At 40.9% G+C, this 24,814-nt stretch overlaps 1 long non-coding RNA gene across 6 annotated transcripts in view; it reads left to right on the top strand.

The window, feature by feature from the left end:
• LOC136286315 (uncharacterized) overlaps positions 1 to 24,814 on the top strand; it is a 140,267-nt gene that overhangs the window by 105,445 nt on the left and 10,008 nt on the right. For 5 of the 6 annotated variants that reach the window (XR_010719848.1, XR_010719847.1, XR_010719844.1 and 2 more), the window contains 2 exons: positions 5,081 to 5,135; positions 9,264 to 9,437. This is a non-coding gene — a long non-coding RNA (uncharacterized lncRNA). Of the gene's footprint in view, positions 1 to 5,080; positions 5,136 to 9,263; positions 9,438 to 14,866; positions 15,230 to 24,814 lie in introns of those variants that run through there. The other variant, XR_010719846.1, reaches the window with a different exon arrangement.

Raw genomic sequence — 24,814 nt, 5'->3', positions numbered from 1 at the left:
GCTAAGGATGCTGCACAGATGTGGTGTGGGGACACCACATCTTTATTAAAGAGCAAATAAAACAAAACATAGGAAATTTGTGTTTCATCTGTACCATCCTTATGCTCAGTAAGGAGTGATGCCTTAGGTTTTAGCTCTCATGTCTTTCACATTCTATGCTGCCTAGGGATGTTGTCCTGAGCTTCATATCAAGTCAGACAGTTCTCTTCACAGAACAGGGAGACAAAACAAATCCTTTTCCTGCTGGAGACCAAGGACAACTTTCAGCCCCAAAAGCACAAACAAGGGTGGGCTGGAGGGAGGAACAAGAAGGGTGGGACCTCACAGCCTGGAGCTGGAATTGGACAATTAAACCCCAATATGCAAAAGGACCAAAACTTATAAAAATTCAAGACTTTGTGACCAGTCAGCTACTTTGTGACCATTTGGGGTCCACCTTGGTTGTAGCCCTGGTCAGGCCCTGTCCTGCCCAAGGTGGATCTTGGAGGCCTTTCAATAAATCCCTGCTTTATTTTCCAGCTCTGTCCAGTCTCTGTTCCAGGTCAGCCTTCCCAAGGCATCAGGAGGATGCCCTGCAATCCTCAGGCTGATTGGATCAAATCCTGCTGTGGAAGAGCACAAATTGGAGAGAATATGAGAGCAAGACAAGTATCTATACCATGGGTGCTCTGTACCACACGCTCTGACTCAGGCACAGGAATTATTACCTGGTGGATGGGTATCCCCAGCTTGGGATCTTCCTCATCCCTGGCAGGCAGCAGAGCCAGCAGTGCTTCCATACCTCGGTGTGTTTCTTATCCCAGTGGCAAGAGTTCAAACTCACCGTTCCTTTGTCAGCATCAGCACTTCTGCAGTACTGAAAATTAACGTGTGTGTACTGCTAGAGCTGCTGGCTCTTTCTTGTAGAAAAATATACTTGTTAGGAGAAAAAACCATCAGGTTTTATAAATGAGTTTGTATCCATACCACCAACAGCACTACCCTCATGAGGAATTTTACCTCTCCATTATCAGGTTTGCCAAGTGTAACTGGGCTGATTGGGTTCCTCTCCTTCATTCAAGGTTTTTGGGTAGAGTTTCAGCTATATTAATGTCCCTCTTGGGGCAGATTAGGTCTCACTATCTAATCTAACTTGAATATTGAAATGACTTGGAATTTTTCCTCTCCTTTTTCTTGTCAATTTTTTTTTTCTTTTTTTTTTTTTTTCCTTTCCAAACTGTTGCCTTTGGGGACTTTTCACTTGTGGAAAATACTTCTCTGTAGAAATACGTAATGGGAATTCTAAGAATTCCAAGTTTATTTTCAGACTGACTTAAAAAGAAGGGTAATCATTTTAAAATATGCTCCAGATTATAAAGAACACCTACCAATTGATATGGCAGCATTCAAAATTTTCATTTTTCTGGCATGTTGTGAATTTAAACAAAAATAATTAGTAAGATTTAAATAAATAAAATACAAAAATCAAGTTTAAAATAAATTAAAAACAAGCCCTGATGGATCAAGGGAAATATTTTTTTTACTTTAATTAAAAGGGTTTGATATTTGCAAAATAAATATTTATACATAAGTGTCGAAGCTAGGAATTAGACTGTCTTTATAAAGGTTTATTTTAGAACATTTTAAAATACTGTTGAAATTGTCATGGTGAACTTTTTATCATTTTCTTCTTTTTTTTTTTTCCCCCCTCAAAGTGGAATGTTCTGCTTATAATCTGTTTTTCTTTCATGCACTACCCAGTCCAAAAAGTTTCTAATGCCAACACATCAATTTAGTGCTATATTTAGTGATATATTCAGTCACAAACTGAATTCTTCTCACCTTAGTCATGGCATGCCCCTGCTGAGGTCAAGGGTAGGATTTGAGCAGTCAAGTAAACTCATATTCTGGCCATTTTTTAGTTTCTGGATCAAGAATCCCAAACTATGTGGATGTGAGGGACCCAGATGAGCCACAAGAAACAAAAAACTGGAAAAAAAAAATTTCATTGCAAGTCAAAGAGAAGTGACCCCTCCAGTCACATGAAAAAATTAATTTAGTAATTTCTGGGGGTTTTTTGTATAGTGATGCAAACCTTCTTACTGCTTCCATTTGGGTGTATCAAACCCATGTAACTGGGAGAAGAATACGGCTTTTGTTGTGGATGTTGCAAAGTACCAAAGCCCATGTGGATGTGCCTTTTCTGGTTTGGTGTTACCAACTTAAGTGTCAGTTTGTGAAATATTTACTCTATCTGCAGAGCAGATGGACTGGAAATGTTCGTGTGAGTAAATATTTGCCATATATGCACTGCACAATCTGGCTGCATCCTTGCTTTTTACCCTGTAATTTATGCTTTTTAAACAGCAATGAAGAAACCTCGAAAGATTCAAAAGTTCACTTGGATTGTCATAAACACCAAAAGCTTGGATGCTTTCCTTTGCCTCTTGGGGTTTTAAAATTTCTGTAGGAAATAGCGTGAAAGCACTTTCTGGAGCACTGGGGTTCAGAATTCTAGTTCTCCCTCTATCTAGGTGCAGAAAAAGTGGGATAGTTGCAAGTTAAGATGGACATTCACTGCATATAGTTAGACTCCAATACCTTGTACCATTCACACTTGCATCAAATATGAGGTTCAGTATAGAAAATCCCATTTTTACCTAAAAGATCTCATCTGGTTTTAGTGTGTTTTTTGGTTTTTTGAATACCTAATTCTTTTCAAGATCCTATACAAGAGAAACTGCATTTGGTTCCTATCAGTTGAATATATCACCTACAAACTCATTTACCTTCCTTTTTGCTAGAGAAGGATAGTTTCAAAGCACATTCAGCAAGAGAAAGAGGAGAGAAATAGGAAAATGTTGTGTTTTGGGTTTTGTTTTGTTTGGTTTTTTTTTAATTATACTTTTAAATTATTTTTGTCTAAAGATTTATTAAAAGGAGAAGAAAACCCCCTAAAGTTCTGAAGGAATATTAACATAACATGCCTGTAACTCAAGCTGTGTTTAATGAGAGGTGCTGGTTTTTTTCTGCCATGAGGGCTGGAGTCCAATGAGTGATAGCTATGAAAGAGGTCACATACATATTCATCAAATTCGACATGCACATGTAAACTGGTTTTAATAGGCCATGACAGCAGAAGTTGTGTCAGGCAAATAGCTGCACATGTGCTCATTCCCTCGACTGGCATATTTAGCCATTATCACTCTGGTATCCATGGATGAAATATTAGCTTGTTAACTTAAGACCATCAGTTGTTGCTGATGCTTAGTGGCAACCAAAAAAAGCACAGATTCCCTCTACAACTTTATTACGTGCAGAACCAGCGTTGAATTATTACAATTTCACTGTGATATTTCCATTTCCTTCCCTTATTTATTATGGAGGATATTTGCAGGTGATAAATTGGAATGCAGCTACAATATAAATAAAGGGGCTATTGATTCAAAAATACTCCCAAGGATTGAACTCCATGAATTTCTCACACTGTGCTTCTAGCTGTACGTTCAGGAGGGACAATGTTGCTACAGCATTAATTTTTCCGTGAGCACACCAGCACCGTGTTTGTGTATTGGCAAACACACACACAGAGACACAAATAAAGCAAAGGAAAATACAGCCCTTCAGAACCCTCAGCACAGCAAGGGGTAAACGAGCACACTGGGACAGTTTGATCCCACTGGATCCCACTGGGTTGTTTTGCTGAAGGTGTGACAGCTCAGTTAATAGTTCACCTCCCTCCTAGCGCTAGAAAAAAGTTATGCCTGGTCCTCCTTTTCCCTTCTTTTAAGGGAATAGCCTCTTCCTAAACTAGGAAAGAAGTGGTGAATGGCACGTCTGTACAGAGAACAGGCTTGCTTAGACAACAGCTTTGCATTTTAAGGAGCAAAGTGTGCTGTATTTTTTGGTCTTTTTCCCCAAGGTGATGTTTCAAAACTACAGATTTTGTCTTGCATGTGGGACTGGGCTATGATGGTGTGTTTGAAATAGAGGTCTGGACTGCAACAGCAGCAAATGTACTTTTGTATGGTACACGAGGGCTGCATTGCTTCACAGACCTTAGCTGAGAAACCTGAAGTGAGAGTTGAATTGGGAGAAAAAACCCCAAAAAACCCCATTAAATCTTTTGTGCTCTAATTATGCATGCTGAGGTGTGAAAAGCTTGTCTTTTCTGAATTGGTTCCCTCACATTTCTTGAAAAGCTTTTGCAAGTACTGAGAGCTAGTGAAAGCAGATGTCAAGCTTGGACAAATTATAGTGTATTTGATTGTAATTTAAGAGTAATAAAACAAGTCAGCACTGGGCAACTCATCTCAGTAAAGAAGGAAGCAATTCCCTCTGTAAACAAAGTCAGAGTTGCCCAGGTCATGAAGATGAAACCTGTAGGTGCACAAGTGGGATGTGGAAGGGAGGTTTCAAACTATGTGCTCCTCCAGAGTGCTGGCTCATGGCATGGCAAAGATGGAAGGAAGCTCAAAATGATTAGGTTTTCTTTCACACAAGGACTGTAGCTGTCTCCTTGGAGACAGCACTTGCAAATTCCTGGTGCATGCTCTTGCTTAGGTCACAGTCCCTGCTGTACACGGTCCATTCCCTAAAAAGCTCTTTGTGCCAGGTCTGTTGTGAAGTTGGCCAAGGTAGCCTTATTCCCCCAGAGACTTCCTCTCCTCCCTGGAGGGAATATCCCACAGCAAGCCACAGCTGCAGTGAATAACACCAAAGAGACTTTGGAGCTGAAGTTGGATGGGTTTTTTTAAGGAAGCACACCTCCTCTTTGTGATTTCAGAATCTGGCACAGCTGGGAGTGCTATGGCCAGTGGAGAAACCAGGAAAGCTGGGCTCCTGGGGCAGATACATCCATGAATAAACTGCCCGTGCCTTTGCATGTCTTCTGCTGCTTCTATTTCGTGTAGAAACACAGATGAAGAACAGCATGCTGTTGACCATGCCTTCTGCAAGGAGAGTCAGCCTCAAAGGGAAATACTCAAGGAAATGTTTCAGTTTTGAGGGACTAATTTGAAAATTGTCTGTATTCACAAAAGGTGACAAGTTTTGAGAGGGTTCTCTGTGCTGATTTTTTCCTGTCCTCTGAATTTGACAGTGTCTGGCTCTGAGGGAAGCTCATCCTCCAGCAGAATAATGGCCAGTGTTTGAAGGTAAGTCTTGCTCTAATCATCTAGAGGTGAAGATAGCATTAAAACCTAAAACAACAGGAATTACACACTGACCAAAATACTGGTTGGCGTTAAGTGTTGCTCCTCCAGAAAGCTTTGACATCCAGATGAACAGACATTGATTCCTGCCAGTCTTTTTCCTTTCTGAGTTGGAAGATTCTGCTCCTTGTGGATCTGGAAATACAGGTTCTTGGTTTACAGGCCACTGGCAGATCAGATTCTGATTTTGTAATCATCCAGACAGCATCTTCCTCATCAGTTCTATAGGGTCATGTGGGAGGCTCTTAATGCTGCTGTGCTATAAATGAGAACAATTCAGAAGCAGAAACATTGATGTTTGACACAAGTTAATCTTTTTTCTGTTGCTCTGCTTCATATCTGTTGATGTATCAAGTCTGGTATCGAATATTTTGAAAGAATACCTGAGATTTCTCCAGTATTAACTGTGCAAGGAGAAGTCTATCCTATAAAAAGGCTTTATCTTTTTATTAAAAAATGCACTAAGTCGTGGGAAAATATTCAAAATGAGGAATGATCTGATAAAAAACATGAGAGGCTTGGCTTTGGCTTGCATGAACTTTTCTAAAAGAGAAGGGACGTGTTTGTATATTTCTTATCAAGCAGCTCCAGATTTATTTATATCAATCATTCCTGTAACATGACATGTGAAATTAGCATTATGATTTAACTTTACATTACAGCAACAAGCAACATCATTTTTTGATCTTGTCTAGATGGAGGGAATGTTTTTTAAAAGTGCTTTGAGATAAATGGGAGGACTGGCTGCTCTTTAACAATGCCAAGTGTAGTTTTTGGTTCATCTGGGTTTAGGAGCGCAATTTTTTATGGAAGCCAGAAGAAAGTTTTTCAAAACTTCCTAGTCATATTCAGAAACCTGTCCCCAGAGCAGGATGATAAAATGTTACAGTGCAGCCTTTGAGATTTTTTCCTTCAATTTGCTGACCTCAAATCAACTTCCCATCTTGAACACACAGTAAACACTTGAATTTCAATAATTCCAAAAGGCAAACGCATCTGAGCTGCAATCATTGCTATTTGTTTATTTTCTTTTTGTGTGTGTTTGTTGGTTTGGTTCTTTTCTGACAAGCTGTTTAGCCTCTCTGTTGATGTGCTGAGTTCATTCATTATTTGCATGTGTAGAAGACTGGGGGTGAGCTGGAGTCTCAGCATTTGCAGCTGGAAGTCTAGTCAGTGGATGAGGCAGCAAGAGCTAATTGGTCATTTTTAGGTGTGTTTTAGTCAAAATCAAGACATGCAAGTTCACGGATAATACTTACAAATAGGCATGCAGTTAAACTTACTGCAGCTGTTCAACTGTTCCAAAAGCTTCTGGGTGTGAACCAATGTTCCTATGGTGACATCAGTTTCCTGTATAATCCCAAATTATTGGTGGGGTGAAGGACCAAAAATGAAAAAAAGAAAAAAAAACTGAAGTGGTAAGGCCCATACTTTATGTGCTGTATACAGAAGGATATCAGAATTTGTCAATCTTGAATTAGGTCCTCTGTTACCCTGCCTGTGGAAAAGATTTCATGCTTTAGCAGATGGCAAAAGCATGTGGAATAAAACCTGACTGTCTTGTTCTTTCTCCTTTCCTCTGAATGTCTTCTCCTTCAATTAAAAAAAAAAAAAAAACAACCCTCGTCTTCATCCTAAATTTTTAGGAAAAAAAACCCCTTTCAAGTGAGACTGCCTTTCTGTAACCATCTGCAGGACTCATGTCCACCAAATGCCAGCCACGCTTCCCCAAACAACTGACGTGGCATTTCCTAGGAAATAAGCACAAACAGGGAAATGAAGCCTCAGGTGTTTTCTCTTGCTTCCCTGGCCAACAGGAAAAATCCTGTAAATCAGTTCTGATCACTTTTCTGGGTCAGTAAAACACAATTTGGCTCCCTAACGTTTATGGGGGAGGGTTTCCTGGTGACATGACATATTGAAGATGGTGTCTTGCATGTGTTTTTCCTTTCTCCCCTTCCTCACTGACTGCTGGGTCACTGTTGTCTGGTTGGATATACACACAGCGTGTGCACTATTGAATTCACACTCCCTTGGCTGAGGCACCTCATACAGAAAGCTCACTCCATAAATAACCTAGGCTGCGTGTTTATTCTGCTCTGAAATGCTGTAAAAAATAAAAGGCTACCTATCAAAGTTGTTTGTCTAATAATGGAGGAAGGGGATGATATTGTAAACACTGTCCAAATGAATTGTAGTAACCAGAATAAATGGTGGCCGCTGTTACTGAGCGCTGCAACTGAATTCAGGCCTTTCTAAATACATCACATGTGACTTTAATCCATTCCAGAGCCCAGGTCTCTTCCAGGCTTGGAAATTTGATGCTCTGAGGTGCTAAGCCCCCTCTATTGCTGTAGGAATCAATAGGGCAGCAGCCTGCTCAGCACTCCAGAAAAAAGGTGATCAGCCTGTTGAGAGTCCCATCCTCCAGGCCTGATCCTGCACGGTGTTTCTATCCACACTTAATTTTGGGCAAGGATATATCACCTTTTTGAAGCAGGACCACTCACTTGTGTCTGGGTCAGCATATAGATGGGTTTCACAACATCATGGCATTCATCTGAGTTCACTTTTCACGTTGCTTGTTTCAGGAGCACACTCCTTGTTCCACTCTTCTTGAATAAGGACCCGTTTCTCTTCCTACAGTCAGTGGTTTATCTCCTTTTGGTAGACAAAAATCCAAAGCCCAGAACTTTTTTGGTAATAAATGGTGCCTAGGGTTTTAAAAAATGTCTTTACAACACATCCAAGAGACTGTAAAGTTGAACTGCATGCAGCCCAAACTGATTTTATGTGCAAGTTTAATCCGAGGGGAGCAAAAACTGTAGGGTGTGGAAAAGATGCAGGAAATAATACAGCAAAACAAAAATGTTCTCAGCCATCAATATTTCTTGCCTGAGAGGGGGGAGACTCCTGCCTCAAACACCCCTCTAGACACCACCACCACTCAAAAAAAAAGGAGTTTTTTTGAGGTGACATTCAAACCTTTAAAGGCGGGCAGTTGGTTTTGACAATAATAATTTTCTCTCATGGCATCCCAGCAACTTTGCCCCTCACTTACCTGTCCCCAGCAGCCTAGGCAGAGCAGTAACCTAATCCTGTGAGTTTTAGGGCTTGGGGGGCCAGAGGCAGTGTCTGCAGGTCTCTCCAGCCCATCCATAATTATACAGCCGGCAGAGGAGTGCCTCAGGTTGCACATTAGGCCCTTGCTGAGATTAGTAATTATAATATCAGTTTTCTCCAAATAGGTCTGACAGAATGGCACTGGTAGCAGAGGTGATTCAAAGTTTAGTAAGTCTTAGGGAAAGTTTACTGTCTCCTGCTGCTTTCTGTCCCACAAATTTGGCCTTTCTAATAACCAGCACCAGCCACAAACAGTAGGAATCCTTTTCAATCACTATTAGCAACACTTCATTTCTGTCATATTTGACCCCTGGCAAGCTGCAGCCCAGCAAAGAGCATTCCCTGCAGAAAGTAACCAGACATCCAGGATTTACTCTGTGACAAATGACATTTTTAAGGGCCCTTAAAAAACACTGAGACAAATTCACAGCAGGAATCTGGAAAGCCCTTTGCCAACCTCCAAATGAGATAAGGGATAGCATAGCTCTCACTCAGTAGCATCCCATCTTTAGCTCTTTCTTCTCTGTGACTTCATCTTTGCTAGTACCTCCAATAGGAAGCTGCTGCTCCCCTTCAGTGTCTTTAAAAGGGAGATAAGGTTATTTATGTTATATATGGAGAACTTTCCTAACACAAAGACGTCTTTCACCTAAGATGTTTTCACTTGCTGCTCTTTCTGAGTAGTTCAGCAACCCTGTTTTCACTAGGGAAAAAGTGAGGCCCAAGGAGGTTGTTACAGCCACTAAGTCAAGTTCTAGTCTATGCCTTAACTTTAAAATGAGTTTATTCAGTTCATCAGGAAACCAGATCTTTATTAAAATTTTGTTGTGCCCGAGAAAGAAGTCATAGAGGGATTTTTTTTTTTTGCATGTTTAGTTTCTTGTCAAGACAGTCATACATTTGAGACTAGGTTGCTGACACCAGATCTGGTAATTCATTTTTTTATAGATTTAAAATGAGTGCACCTGGAAGAAGCAATCAGAGGGAGAAGAGAGCAGAATAACTCTGTCTGGATGCTGGAAAGGATAAATTGAAAATACACCGACTTCTCCTCTTTAAACACTGCCAACTTGGTAATTTTCAGCTAGACCGTGGATGCCCAGTGAGATCTGCAGGAAAAAGGTGAGGCTGTAGTGTGCTAAGTATAATGAATATATGAAAAAGTCAGGAGAAAATGTGACCAAACAGATAATGCAGGGGTTTTGATGCCACAGCTTCTTAATTGCTCATCCTAGCCATTCTTCCTTCTTTATTTAATTTTATTTTCATCTCACTTCATTTTCTGTGATTTCCAGAGGGGGATAAAACAGAAAAGCATCTTGGCCAATGGTTTACAGGCATTCTGATTACAGTAGTCATCAGAGTCACTGATGTTCTCCAGAGCAGGCAGGTCAGCAGCACTGGGGGCAGAGAGCTACCAGGATGTGGCAGACCCTGCCACATTGTTTGCCCTTTCATGATCATTTTCTGCAATGCTCACAGGTGAAATCTGAACACATTCTGGAGAGTGCGTTGGAGCTGCACCTCCAGGGCTGTTGTCTCCATGACCTGGGAGCCTCCCTGGAAGCCAGGGTGAGGGCTGCTCCCTCTAGTCAGTGGATATATGCCCAGTGCATCCTTGCTTTAGTGACTCGTGAGGCGCTTTGCTCAGTGCCAGGACTCCTGTGAGCAAGTTGGGAAGGTGTGTTGGTGACTGGAGACAGAAGGTAGGATTATGAACCCACTGAAGTAGTGCCATGCTTTTTGATCAAGAGTAAAAGGTTTCACATGTTCCCACATGCTTTCCTTGCACAGTGCCTTGCACTCATACCTCCACATGCAAAATGAGGGTTTCACCACAGTTTCTTTCATGCAAAATGAGAGTTTCACCACAGTTTCTAGGCTTCTGGGTCCTGTCCTGCTTGCATCTTCCTTGGCACCCCAGTTGTTTGCACATCCCACTTCCAGTCACCCCCCAGCCAGCATCCATGGGCAGGGAGAACAGGCTGGGGGCACTCACATGGCAGCACAGGATGACTAAAGGCTGGATGCCTGCTCAGCTGTGTAATGGACCTTACCAGAGACTGGGATTAGGTGAATGAGCACCTCTGAGTGCAAGAGTTGTATTTCTCAGTCATTGATGTAATAAGTGTATCTTAACGACCAAACTTAGAGAATTGCTGTGTCTTTACAGCCCTGGAAGTGAGCATTCTCTAGAGCCTTTGATCCACAGCATTTGGCATTTTGCTGAAGACTAAGCTAGACTGATCAAAAAAGAGCTAGACTGGTCAAAAAGGCTGAGTTAGACTGTGATGAGGGACCAACTATTACATGCATTGTGCTCTGTGAGATTATCTTCTAGACTTTGATATGCTCGTATCAGTAGAGAGTAGCTTAAGAAGGGCCAGCCTTGTTCCTGGGATTGTATACATTGAACTGAAAGCATTTTCCAGCCATCAAAATATCCCTTAGGAGTACATTTAAGTTTTGGCTCATCTTCTCCCTTATGCTTCCTGTCGAGGCATACTGAGTGAGTAAAAACCAGCACAGCAGAGCTGAAATCCTCTCAGCACCATCACTGTTTCAAAGGCCAGGCAATGCTTGGTCTTTTAGTGCTCCATGCAGAAAAGACAGGTTTTCCTTAGTTGTTTCTTATTTATTCTCCCTCTTAATGCCATTAATTGATTTTCTTTCACTCTGGCCGAGCACCTGGATTTCCAAGTTCCATCTGAGCCCAAAGGTACAGGATGCTTCTAAAGACTTCAATGCAATTAGTGGCAAAGGCCAGCTGAAATTTCATCCACTGCTGAAAATTTACGAAGTTTGCTGATTCTGCAACATATGAGGCAGAAAAGACATCCAAAAAAAGTCCACTCCTACTGAGGAGGAGAGGTCTGTCTTGTGCTTAATGCATAGGGATTCAGGAGTCAGAAGCCAAATTTGTAATTTTTCTCAAATTCCCTGCCTTAGCCTTGCTGCCTGCCCTTAGCATTGCCATATACTGTTGGAATTCTGGAAGATAAGAAATCAACAATATACAGTCTGAGCAAAGTTTCTGTGTGCCCGTGCAAAGCCAAATTTCCTTAAAAAGCCAAAATTCCTGTCACAACCAAGCCATGCTCCTGAAGTTGCCATCAGTATGAAGTATCCCAGTTAAAGAGGATGGCTGAATTGAGTTGAGTACAACTTTGTTTCTTGATCTAACCCCACAATGTAGAAGTACTTTGGGCTCGTTGACTTGCTGCTGTGCTAACGCCCATTGTCATGGCTCAATTCTTTCCTGTGTGTTGCCCTTGTGTGAAAATCTGCATCTTTACGTTTCCAGTGACAGGCTGAGTTAATATAAAGCTCTGCGGAGAGACAATGGGGCAGGCTGGTATTAAAAGGGAAGGGAAGAAGAGGTGACTCAAAGTTTAGGGAGTCTTAGAGAAAGTTTACTGTCTCCCGTTGCTCTCCGTTCGACAGAGTTGGCCCATCTAAAACCAACACTGGCCAGCAGCAGTGGGAATCCTTTTCAATCACCATTAGCAACACTTTTATTTCCATCATACTTGACCACAGCAGGCTGCATCCCAGTGAAGAGCATTCCTTTCAGAGAGCCAGCAGACATTCAAGTGCAGCGGATTTACTGTGTGAAAACGGCATTTTTAGGGGCTTCTGAAAATGTTTAAATGAATGCTCTTTTTTTTTTTTTTTTTTTTTTTATTCTTTCTCACAGCTTGATCCTCAGCTTAGAAAGCCCTTCTTGCTAAACAATTTTTAGAGTTTCCAACAGGAGCTCAGAAGTTAGGTCAACTCTCGCAATATAAACGTTTGGTTGCTGCTGTGAAATTACACATTTCTTAAGGCCTCTATATTGTTAAAACAAATGTTTGTAGCTATTTTGTTCAGGGTGAATGGATTGGTGTTTAGCTATGCATATTTTCAAGACGACAAAAGGATTCTGCAGTCTTTTCATTTCGATGGAACTCCGCAGTAACGTTTGCAAGGAAATTTCTTGCTCTGACTAGCACAGTTGAAAAGAGCCAAAAAAAAAAAAATCTCCCCCCCTGCCCCCCCAGAGTTTGGCCCTATTCCTTAAAGTTTTCCATATCTCGTTAATCAGGAGACTGGTTTCAGGGCAGAGGGAGCCAGTGAAGGGACATAAAGTGAAAGCTTATTTGTTGGAGAGAAGTAATAAGAATAAAGTCAGTCTCCAGTACCAATCATGGCTAAAGCAGAGTTACAAGGACCTGGATAAATTCAACTCACAGTGCAGTGGAGCTCACTCCTTCACTCCCCAGACTTCCCTTCACTCCCCAGACCGTATTGAAGTGGCTCTGGGTTTGTTCCTTTCCTGTGTAGAAATGCCTGGGCTCATGCCAGTTCTGCCTGGAATCAAAGGGAATCTCTCTTCTGCAGTGAATTATGTGACGGGCAATTATGTGCAAATAACTATAAAAGTATGGGGTTTGTCAAGTTCCCGTAAAGTCCCTATTTATGTTCACAAACTTTTACAGTCTTCTTCCCTGAAGCTGAAGATTTCAGGAGCAGCTTGTGAACTTTGAGCCCCTCATAATTTATTTTTTCCTGATCCCACTTTTTTAGAGGTGTGGGCTATGGGGTATGAAGGGATTTTCACACTCTGATTCCACATACCTCTCCCTGCACAACCTGTAATTGTGTTCCAGGTTAATCCCACATCCCTAAATTAATAGCCCAGTCAACAAAGACAATCTTTTAGAATTACCAGGGAGAAGTTATCACATTTAGGCTCTTTTTCAGCCCACCTATAGGATGAATCATCTCCCTAAGTGCTTGTATCTTGTTAATTATGCAGGCTGGGTGAATCATCCTCTAACTGAGATGCCACCAGTAAAATCAGGGTCAATCCGGGCCTGGGGTGTTCCTGCCTAAAGCTCTTCTGGGCTTTCAAAGCAATGGGTACAAACTTGGTTCGTATTGAAGCGAAAACATAATGCAAAAAATGCAGTCTGAAAACCATGTGCTGGTGGAACAGTTTGACATACTTCTGCTGTTTCTCAGGGAATAAGTGTGGCAACACTTTGGGAGTTGCAAACATAATTTGAATATTGGGTTTTTTAATTGATCCCAGTCCTGATGAAGACAGACTTGACATTACATACTGTATGATCACTGGCACAGCAGGAGCAGTTAGGCAGAGGGGATTGTGGTGTGTTAATGAAAGACCTAATGGAAATTAAAGATAAAATGGTGCCTCCAGGAAATTATGCTCCCCCACACATGTGGTGTGCTCTTTCTTGCACCAAGAATATAGGGAATATTTAATGAACTGGATCTTAAGTCAGCATAGTGTTTTTCCCACTGCAGCTATGTGGTCTCTGTTAAATACAATGCTGTATTTTCGATGGGCAAGCAAATGGGTTTCTTTTGTTTGGTTTTTTGTTGCTGGCATTAGCCAGGAGCTTTACAATTTCCATTTCCTACAGCAAACTGTGCTTGTCCACTTTTGAAGAGTACAGAACAAAGGTGTATAAATGTGTATGTCAGGGGTGGCACTGTGGAAGATGGAGTTCAATAGTGCAGATTCTGCTGCACTTTTAAGCTAGATTGAGGTGAATATTTACCCGACTGCCAGCTGTACTTTTTCTAGAAATCACTGCCCTGCCTCGAGTTCTCATGTCCTTGTGCACTCCTAAATTATGATACTATCCAGTTAAAAGGTATTTGGGCTGCAATACTGTATTTTAATACTGACTCATTCAAGTGCACTACAGACTGTGAGTTAGAACTTCATCACAGGTTGGCCAATTCAGACTGAAGGTGAAATGTGCTCGAGCATGAGTTTATCCAGCTCCTGCCAAGTAAAACCATTCTTGTTTCAATGGTATTTTCCAGCCTGATGTCTGTTATTAGGATGTAGGTGGGAAAGAACGTGTCTCCTATTTTGGCAACAAAACCAGTAGCCGCTGGGTGCTGAGATGATTTGAAAGTGCAGCCAATGCAATGTTCACAGTGATCAAACTGGAGCTATTGCTGCTCTGTCAGCTGCCAAAGATGCATAGTTAGAGGCTTCATCCAGGGAGAATGAGGAAAATTTGTAGTCCCATGACATTAAACAAAGAGAACAGCCAAACCCCTTATTATGTATTTCCTTTTTTCCATTTCTTTGTATGTGTTTTTCTCCTCCTTTGCATTTCTCTGTGTAATAAGGGCTCTTTGTTTAAAAGGTTTTGTAGGTGTTGGTAATAAAAGCAGCTGAACTTGTAGTTTGATCCATCCCACCAGCTCCTCCTGCCACAGACAGCTGTTCTTTCCTTTCAAACCCTCCAAAACCACTCTGACCTCAATGTTTCATTTTTAATAAGTGAATCATCAGTCATAACCTTTGTAATAAGGAGAAGATACTTCTGGACAATAATTGCAAAATTTCACTGTGTTCCTTTCCAAATGGTGTCTGTTGCTCTTTGTGTAGCAATTGTCCTTTTCCTGCACCTACCAGTTCTTACTCTGTATCTTCTTTTTCATCCTCTCTCACAACATGCTGATGCGTCGTCTTCCCACTTGTATCACATTCCCTGGCTTTTACCCTTTCCATCTTGTTTCCATAGGCCTTTCCTGGTGCCACTGGAATTAATGGACATTTTGGCAATTTCTGTGTCTATAACAAGGCCGGATGCTGTCTGAGTGCTGCTGCACCTGGCCCGGGAGCAAGGGTATCAGGTTGCCTGTGAAACTCCATCATGCTGCAGGAAAACCTGGGCTGTTTTTGTCAGGTTAGCCAGGATGTCCGTCATGGCTAAAGAAGCAGTGGGGATGTATGGAAAATGAAATCAAGCTCCCAAGATGAATTGGATACTGGCTTCCTCCCAGTTCTGTTCCTTAGGCTGAGACATTTAGCAGACACATGCTGGAGGGAGGGATCAGGAAAGAAGGAAAAAGGTGGAGTGGGAGAAAGGGACACTGTAAATGCCCTGAGGCAAAAGTTTACCTGTCCTCTTCAGTAGTTTCTAACTCTCTGAAAAGCTCTTGTTTTCAGCTACTGAATGAGTACTCACCATTCCAATTTCTGCCTTTTTTTTTTTTCTTTCTCTCCATTGAAGTTTAAATACCAGTCTGTCCTAGTAAAGTAGTTTAACTTTTGGAGCAGACAAAGGTTAAAAAGTTGTTTGGAAAGCTTTACAATAATTTATAAAGAGCATGTCACCTGCCTTGTCTCCACACTGGAGAGCTGTGTTACAAAATCTCTGCATGAACTGTGGGCTTAAGCTTCCTTTTTAGGTAAAATAAGATTGTCCATGTAAACCAGACCAGGCAAACCAATTGGAATCTTAAAAAAAGGATCAGAGGTTGAGAGATGAAGGATCACAAATCAGGGATTGGAAAAAAATGTCTATACTTTGTCCTGGACTTATCCCCTGTAAGCACTTTAGGGATGCATTAGAAAGCCAGTAACCCTAAGCTTTTCCTTTTCTGTGGAAACCAAGGGGCATCTCCAAAGAGCGATTCTGCTCAGCTGAAACCTGAGTCAGCCTGTCCACATTAAACATCTCCCCTTCCTGATGATAAGGGAAGCAAAGGGCAACTCGTCTTCTACTTTCGGCATTTCGAGCGAACGCTTAAATTTGAAAAGGAGGAAATTGGTCCTTTAATAAATCCTGTGGGGGTTACAGTGTGTATGAATCTGGAGAGAGAAAATGGGATGTTGGAACCAGTGACACAGAGGGAGGACTGGCACATGAGTGGGGTTGTATGCATGGGGCAAAGGGAAGAGAAAAGTTAATGGTAACCAGGAATAGATGAGAGTGATGGGCACTTGACAGAATCATCTGTGGTGACAGAGAGGAGGGAATGTGGAACAAATGTCCCTGTTTTTTAGTACACAGTGGTAACAAGACAATGTTGGAAGCTGAGAGTTAGGATTGCTTGGGAGGAGACAGCCAGATCATCTCTAGGTATACTGGAGACTGGGGTAGACAGGCAACATGGCTCACTGCCATTAATAATTTTGCAGCGAAAGCAGACAAAAATAAAATGACTTTTCCATGCTAAAAAAAAAAATTCTGCCCTAAATAATTTTGTATTTTCTCTCAGATATTTGTGCAGGACCAGCAGGGTCATAGCAATCCTTGAAAAGCCAGAGAATTTGTTTGCTAAGAGACGACTGCTCTCCCATTTGTTTATTGCTTCATCTGCCACCTTAAGCACTTCCCATGTTGCTGAGGGTTGTCTATAAATCTTGTATCTTGTACCAAATTAAGAAGACCATCTGTTGAAGAAAGCCTGTGTAAGGAGGTTTCCTGGAATGCAGCACTGATGAAACTGCACCTCTACCATCATTTGGAGCTCTGTTTCCTCTGCTAAGAAGGGGCCAGGATTGGTTTTCTGTTGAGCAGCACAGAGCTCCAGTGAATCCGTAATTTGCAAGTGTCTGTTGATTGAACTTGTGTATTAACGGTTATAAGGCTCTTCCTCCTTCAGCTATAAATCAGATTTTATGGTATTAATTCATAGGAAATGATTAAAACATCCCAAATAGGTAAAGATTTACAGGTTTAATATTAGCTGCTTGACTGGCATCTCCTCTTGACGCTGTAGTGCCAGAAGACTGATTGGAGTGTGTTCATTTTTATGGAGTTTTTCTTCATTAATAACCTGTTTCCGACTCCCTCAGACATGTGCTAGGGACACAGAGACAGTTATTTGTTCTGAATAGGAGGGACTGGAGGTTAAATGTTTTCCTTCATTTCACATTAGTTACAGTCCTGTATTCCCAGCCTTAATCAGCAACTCACTGCTGGGAGTGAAACAGCAAGGCAGTCAGGATATGTTCTTCCTGATGAGTTTCTGAAAAGTCAGGGAGGTCCACTGTGAAGAGTGTGCTGAGTTCTCGATTTTTTTTTTCCCTCTGAGCATGCAAAAATTATTTCCATTTTGAAGAATGTGAGATCTTTATTAAAAAAAAAATCTTCTTGGGGATTTGAAGACATGACAGCGCAGACAAGTGAGATGACAATTCAGAAAATGTTTTCCTAGGTAGGATGCAGCAAAGTAGAAACAAAATGTTGTAAGGGAATAGTTTGTGAAATAGTGCTTGTGTATTGCAGAGGGTAGAAGGCAATGTAGAGAGAATAAGAGACATAACAATTGGGTCTGGGAAGGTCCTGGATGGTCAGGAGAGTATGGTTGACTTGTAATGGTATAAAATAGGAAGAACTTTGTTGAATGACAGTTGAATTCCAGTGTTTTGGTGTCTGGATGTGCATAACTTGTATATCACTAAGCAACCACTTCAGCAAACAAGTCTGTGTAGGCATCTCAACTTTAATCTCCTCTTAAAAATAAACATTGCTGCAGAACTACTTCCATGTTTAATCCAACTCTTTAGGCCAATAACAAACTTGGGGGTGCTCCCTTTGATTTTGATATAAACATTTTTCTTTCCTGGAAGGCACTGTACCTTTTGGCCTCCTGAAACTGAGATGATTTTCGGATGTCCTACCTCTCTTACAGGTCACACTGCTGTTCAGTAAATTAATTTCTCACATTGCTCAAACATAGTTCATTGGGACACTTAGGGATGAGACATAGTTTGATCCAGCATGAAACGTGGATAAAATCAGTGGTTTCCAAACTGATACACAGATACAAAGGTTTGCCAAGATTTACCTGATCTTGAGAATTTTTCTTGCTTTGATTCGGCTCTTAAATCGTGTTTGAAGAAGTTCACTAGTCAGAAACGTATTCTCAGCTGAAGGTGTGAGCGGCAGGAGTCAATGCAGTCACACAGCTCCACTGTGCCTGAAGAATTGTCCCTTTGCCTGGACTTTGTTCAAAATCCCTTTCGGTAAAAGGCAGCAGCACTGTCTTTGCCACTGCAATGTAGTGTAGTTACTGGAGGGAGGGAAAGGCTTTTCATGATTGCCTTTATCTGAGAAATGTACATGGTATAAAAAAGTTGTGGACTCTTCTGGTTTTCCTTCCAAGAAGTTGATGTGAAAGTGAATTATTACTAACACAAAGAAACAGAAGGAGTGTAGTATTAGGATGTTTATATTTTAAAGGTGATCCATACACAGTGCCTGGAGGATCTTGTGATGAGATGTCACATCAAATAAGCAATACAATACTCAAATTCAGCTGTCATGAAAAAGAGGTTTTACTTTGACTCTATTCCAGCACTGAATCCATTCCAGAAAAAAAAAAAATCTCAGTTTCAGAATTATTTTTATTTTGCTTTGAATGCAGCTCACATACACTAAATGAAAAAGAACTTTCATGTTGTGATTAGAGAAAGTAGCTCAAAGAACATTTTAATGCTACTTGCTCTTACTTTTGATTTCATGTTTCAGAAATGTCTGTGGTGCTTGCTAAAGTACATAAAGCATCATCAACCTCTCCTTTGCCATGCATAATGAAAGCCAGCATTTCAGCAACACTGGAAAGAAGCTTTATTTACATTGCACAAAGGAAAACAACTTTTTGAAAGACCAACATTAATCATGAACAGTACAGCAAATCACAATGTTTTCACAGCGAAACACAATCAAATGTTTTTACTCTGGCCAAAGAACCATTTTTTGATTCTGAGAATAACACTGTTGATATTTTGGAGCCCTAATGCTGTTTACCCTTGGTTACTTCAATGATGCTTTTTAGTAACATCTAGATTCTTACTTGTTGTCTTTACTTCTTTGAGAAATACATTTTTCTTACAGTCTGAATGCAGTTTGAAAAGGTGTGTGAGATTCCCAGGGATTTCCCCTGAGACAAGTCAAATACTTGCTGCCTTTCTGTTTCATAAATTGATTCTGGTTTTTAATCCTTCAAAAGCAGTTTGATGCAAAAGTTGCATCTTCATGTCATGAAACTCTGCATTTCTTTCTCAACCTTCTTTGTTCACTGCTCCAAAGAGAACACAGCTCCCATGCTGCTAAAAATAATAATATAGATCATTAAATGCCTTACTTGTAAAAGCTCCAGGGACGTCTTCATGGTAGTTCCCTTCTGATATGGTCTATGGGTATTTGCATTAAAAATCTGTGACAGCTTGAAAAAAAATGGATTAGTATCACTGCATTCCTGTTTCCTGGTCTGTTGTTTTACACATACCTGTGGAAAAGTCCCATCCTACCTAACAGTGATCTTTTTTGGCATTACCCTTTAATTTCTGCCCCCCACCTGATAAAAACAGGGCAGAACCTGCCAAGTTCTAGTTCTATTTCCTTGCTTTACTCCTTGAAGAATGTCCTTGTCTCCTCATTCCTGAATGTTTTCTGTTTGTGACTATGCCCCAAGATAGCGTGTGCTCATAATTAGTGAAGCTTTTAAGCAGATTTAGGCCACTGTTCCATAATCACCCCTTTTTCCCCTCTTTTCCAGTCATTCTTCTGTGATGGACAAATACATTTCATGACATAATCATGTCCCTTGGCAGATTTGCTCTCATTATCTTAATGTGAATGTTTATAGACAATGGACTCAATGTGCCAGTTAAAACAGCTTTTGATTTTGCTTATCTGAAGCCAAAGTTCTTGGCCCCTCATGCACGACCAAGCTATGTGTGAAAAGATATTCAGCTCTAAATGAGATCACTAACATCTGTTGCTGCACATAACATTTAATCTTCAAACACCATCAACAACAGCAAAAAACCAGGCAATCAAAAACGCACAAGTGGAGTGACATGGGTGCAGCTTCCATTTCTCTTTTCTGCTGCCATGCCTTTTGCACACAGTGGTGTTCCCCTCTCAGCTGCAGGAACCTGCCCTCAGGAGACCCTGAGGATTGTACAAGCAAAGTAAAAAATAAAAAAATTTCTGAGAAGAGCAACCCAAAATGTAGCCACTCCCTCTCATCCTGTGGAGGTTTTGGTTCCAGCACCGTGCAGGGGTAGAAGGGTGGTAAATTAGAGAGGTACTGAAGTGGTCAAGAGTGTTTATTAATTTTCTGATACACAGAGATTGACCTGACCTTTATGGTAAAATCAGCTTATAATCACTCCAGTTTTCTCCTGGTAGTATCCAAATATAATTGTGTACCTCCTCTTCTTTGTGGTATTGCTAAGAGACATTTCCAATTTTCCAATTGTTCTGAAGAACAGAAAGTATCAGCCATACCTTCAGGCATTCTTTGCATTCATCATTGAGAAACATCTTGACATTTTTTTTATTTTCTTTGATCTGAGAGCTGTGGTGTCTCCTGGATCAGGAGCTGAATATCTGGGCTTTACACAACCTTTCAAAATGCTGGGACACCCCCCCCCCCCCCTTTGGAGCTTTTTCAGAAAGCTTGGGAAGAGCCCTGCTTCTAGATGGATGTATTTTTTTCATTTTGTGGATGGCAGATGGTCTTGGCTTGTCACAGAAGTGTCCAATGCTCCCAGAGTCTGATAACTTTAGGCAACAGAGTCACAACCCTGTGTACTCATGAATTCTTGATAACTTTGCTGAAACCTCACATATTCTCTTTACTTTTTTTCTTAGTCATAGGGATTCTCCCATGATTCACTGAGCACTCTGTCAGACTTGCATTTGTTGTGCTCCACTGACATGTGTCTTGAAGTTCTGCTGCTTTCTAAATAGAGGTTAAAAATAGCATGGCAATGATGATGGGAATAATATAACAGACTGATGAAATAAAGTAAATTAAAGTTTAATGCCAGCAGTAGAATTTAGCTATGACATTTTAGTTATGCTGTTCTGTCTTCTAGAGTTTGAAGTCCTTGTAGAAGGAAATGTTTATGGAATTTTGCTGTACAACATTGCTCCTGTAAATGTACCTGCTGGTCTGGTGGTATTACCTTCCCCATCTCCTTGACTGCTCTGAATTTTCATAGATTTCCCAGAAAGTTCATCATAGGCTGTTCCATCAAGTGGAAATTCAGGTCTCGTGTCCTTTCCAGGAGTCATGGATGGTTAATGAACTTGCCCCAGGATTTCCTACGTGATTTGTGCTTAGTACCTGTGGTTATACCCCAGCATTTCCTTGCAGCGAAACAGATGTTTGTCATATGGTCCTAAACATATAAATCGTGCCAAAGAATTCAATTATGGATCTGAATGGGCCTGGGCCATAATGCTGTGAGAGAGGAGCTTATTTAACAGAAATTCTGGAGTGTTTGGCACGTTGTGTTTACCAGGGTGAGGCGAGCAGGAATGAAATGCAGTCCTGGAAAGGGAACTGTCATGCAGATGACTTGCTGCAATCAAACACTTCGAGAAAATATGGTCTCTAAATGTTATGTCTACAACTAATTAACTTTATTTATTGTAGGACCTATAGAAATACAGAAACTGTGAAGTTTGGGGAAAATTAAATTAGGTTTTCAAACAAATGCCAGGCTGCCCAGCGTTCCTTTTTTTTTTTTTTTTTTTTGAAAAAACTCCAACAATCTCTTTGCCAAGTAAAGTGAAATATGCTAAAATGCAAATGTTGATGTGATTGAAGGAGGAAATTCAGTCACTGACTCAAACCTTGCTTTAAAAAATTGAAATGTTAACATCATCCAGGCTTCAAACTGTAAAGTAGGCTCATATATACACAGACTTTATTTAATCAGAAGCTTTGACATTTCTACTTTAATCCCCTTCTCCAGACACTGTATTTTTCCCCATTGAAACACGCACAACTTACAAAATGTACTCACACTCAAATAGTTGCACTTGCACTAGAGCTGACAGACTTAGTTCCAGTTGTGACTATATATGTATATATATGTATGTGTCATACAATAAATAATGATTGTTTTTTCCCCTCACTTTGTTACTAATGTCTCAATATTGGTTGATGATACTTGCATAAGAATTGATACCGCTGGAGACTTGATGCTATATGCTCTTGACTGTTAGGGTTGGCAGGATGAAAATTGGGATTCAAATTCCTGGATGAAAATACTGTGATCCTCAGTGCAGTCCGTGTAGGAGCAACAAATAAAACCAAGTGATGCTTCACTGATGCCCAGGGATAAAATAGGCCATGTGGTCTTTGCCTAAATATTTTGATGATTTGTTAATTGCATCAAAGGAGAGGAGAGGGGAGATGGATGTACCCTGTGGGTATCTGAAGGGCCAAATCCTCAATGGGACAATAAAAATATTGCCTATCAAAATAGGTCTTAGGACACAATTTTTCTCTCTGCAAAAAGCTACTGATCCTCATACAGCACTGAGAAAAATAGATTGAGTAGTCAGGAAATTAGTGATCTTAGGCAAATTAACACTACACAGCACAATCCATTTCAGCCTCAGATCTTGGAAAAGCTGTTTGAAGACTGACTTGATGAGAGAGCAGTAGGCTGGCATTCTTTTTCCCTCATCTGGATAATAGTCCCACCTCTTGGCGGGCAAAAAAAAAAAAAAAAAAAAAAACTTGCTCTGTGAAATCCTGCATCATTTGGAGAGCAGTCCAGGAAATCACAGCTCTCCTCACCAGCCAGCATGGCCATGTGGATGCACGAAGGGCAAGAACATCTTTCTCCAGCCTGGTCAGGGCAGTGTCAGCTCAGCACTGAGTCTAAATTCACAGGGAGCCCCGCCAAGTGCCTTCGGGCTCTGTGCTGGAGGAATTGTGCACAGGAGCCAAGAGAGGGAAGCCCCGAAGAAGGGCTGTGGCCAAAAGTATAGAAATCAAGCCTAGGTCTGAATAAAGCACTTTTGCTGACCAAATTTGGATTGTCACCAATTGCCTCTTTTTAATGAGACCCTGTGGAAAAGCAGTTCCTTACACTGTTAAACTTCCAGAAGAGGGGGAGCAGAGCCTCCAGGTCAGTGATTAACCAACTAGAATAATGAATTGTGTGTGAGACACTTTGGGGGATAGATATGATTCAGTTTGTGGAAAGAACGAGGTGTCATTTCATTTTTTTTTAGGGATGTAAGTTTGTAACTAATTTTTGTCTCTCCTTGCCAGCATAACGGTTTGAATGTTAATTTAATTTTGCAGAATATCATTTATGTAAATGTAATTAGAAGGGAAACATGATCGGGAGATGCATAGCACCAAAGAAAATTTATTACTCCAAGGGGTATTGCTCTAATCATTCAACTGCAATATTGAGTTTCCCAAGATTTAATCTAAAAGCAATAAATTACAAAAGGCTAATGTCCTGCCCAACAAAAAGCTGTCATGAACCCAAGTTTCTGTGGGGAAAAAATTCAACTTCATTTCAGCAACAGGCTCTCCTCGTTTACACATTCCTTTTATGATTCCAGTCGAGTCAAAGTAAAATGAATACAAATGTGAGAGTTCGAACACTTTCCCTGAATATGTATGTGTGTCTGTTGGTGATTGTAATAATCAGCAATTCAGGGCACTGGGACTGTTATCTCAGGCAAAATTAGGAATGCAGTCCCGCAAAAAATACCACTGCAAATTCCTCTCCCCACCTTCACATGACCCTTTGATTTAAGGGAAGGCAAACTTGAGTCTGATTAATTCCAGTGTCCATATGAATGTCTGTTGCTAATGTGCTGTTGTCTTTGTTCTGCCAACAAAATGAATGAGAAGAAACAAGCTGTCCTTCTGCCTGTGTTAGTGACTGCAACCTGTGTGCTCTGTGGGAAACGCTGGCCCTGTGGGGAAGTCACCCTGTTGATTCTGATGGTCTGGATTTACTAAAGAGTACCAATTTTGCAAGGTGGAATGAAAAACAAATCAAATAACGTTGTGTGCTTACTTCTCAAAGCCCTTGAATAGCAGTTCTGCTGTTCAAGGAGCATCTCTCCACTCGAGTAAACCTGCAAGAAAGTTTTGTCAGGAAATAAACAACAGCTAAGCAAAATCAAAATTGGTAAACTCACAAATGAGTGGGCTAAAACACTGTTAAATGTTGGGGTTTTGTGGTGCAATTTAGTTTGAAGGATGATGCCAACCTTTCACTTCTCTGGAAGTGGAGTAATTAGTACAGGAAATAGGTTTCTTATGTTTTATTTAGCCAAATTCATCTCTGGTTTAACTCCACTGTAGCCTGCATTAAGTTTGTTCTTATTTCCCAGTGTTTCTCTGTGTAATTCTTCGTATCACTACCTTTAATTCACTGTAATTGTCTTTTATTTTAGGTAGGGGCCATAGTTCCTTTCTCAATTTGTTAGTATCAATTATGTCGTAAGTTTTCGTTTCTTGGCTTGCAAAGTGAAACCCATCAGATCCACAATAAGTTTTTTTACAAAGTACTCATTGGCAGGTTTACAGATTCCCACAGCTGTACATGGGACAGAGGGAGAGGCACAGGGCTGCAGCCTCAAAGGAGAAAGAGAACTGTGTGAGGACTGGGGAAAAATGCAGGGAACAGAGAAGAACAGTTCTGTTAAAAGCAGAGAAGGGGGGCCTCAACATATGAGCTGCTCATTTCCATGTGGACAAAAAGCGCATCTTGGGAGGATGGCTGAAGGCAGTAATGAGCAGTCCAGAGAGTGAGGGAAAGTGGCTGAAATTGTTGGGACATACAAACAAGCTGGTGAGGCTCAGAACCTGCTGCTCACCAGCAAAGCCAAGTCAATCATGAATATGATTATTGAAATCAAATCAGTGTCTTTTTCCTTGTCCCTGGCAAGTTCTGG

The sequence above is a fragment of the Chamaea fasciata genome, unplaced genomic scaffold, assembly GCF_029207755.1.
Source record: "Chamaea fasciata isolate MVZ Bird 193981 ecotype frontalis unplaced genomic scaffold, bChaFas1.0.hap1 SCAF_3, whole genome shotgun sequence".
In the NCBI taxonomy this organism is placed as follows: Eukaryota; Metazoa; Chordata; class Aves; order Passeriformes; family Sylviidae; genus Chamaea; species Chamaea fasciata.
This window is presented reverse-complemented; position numbering and strand designations above follow the sequence as displayed.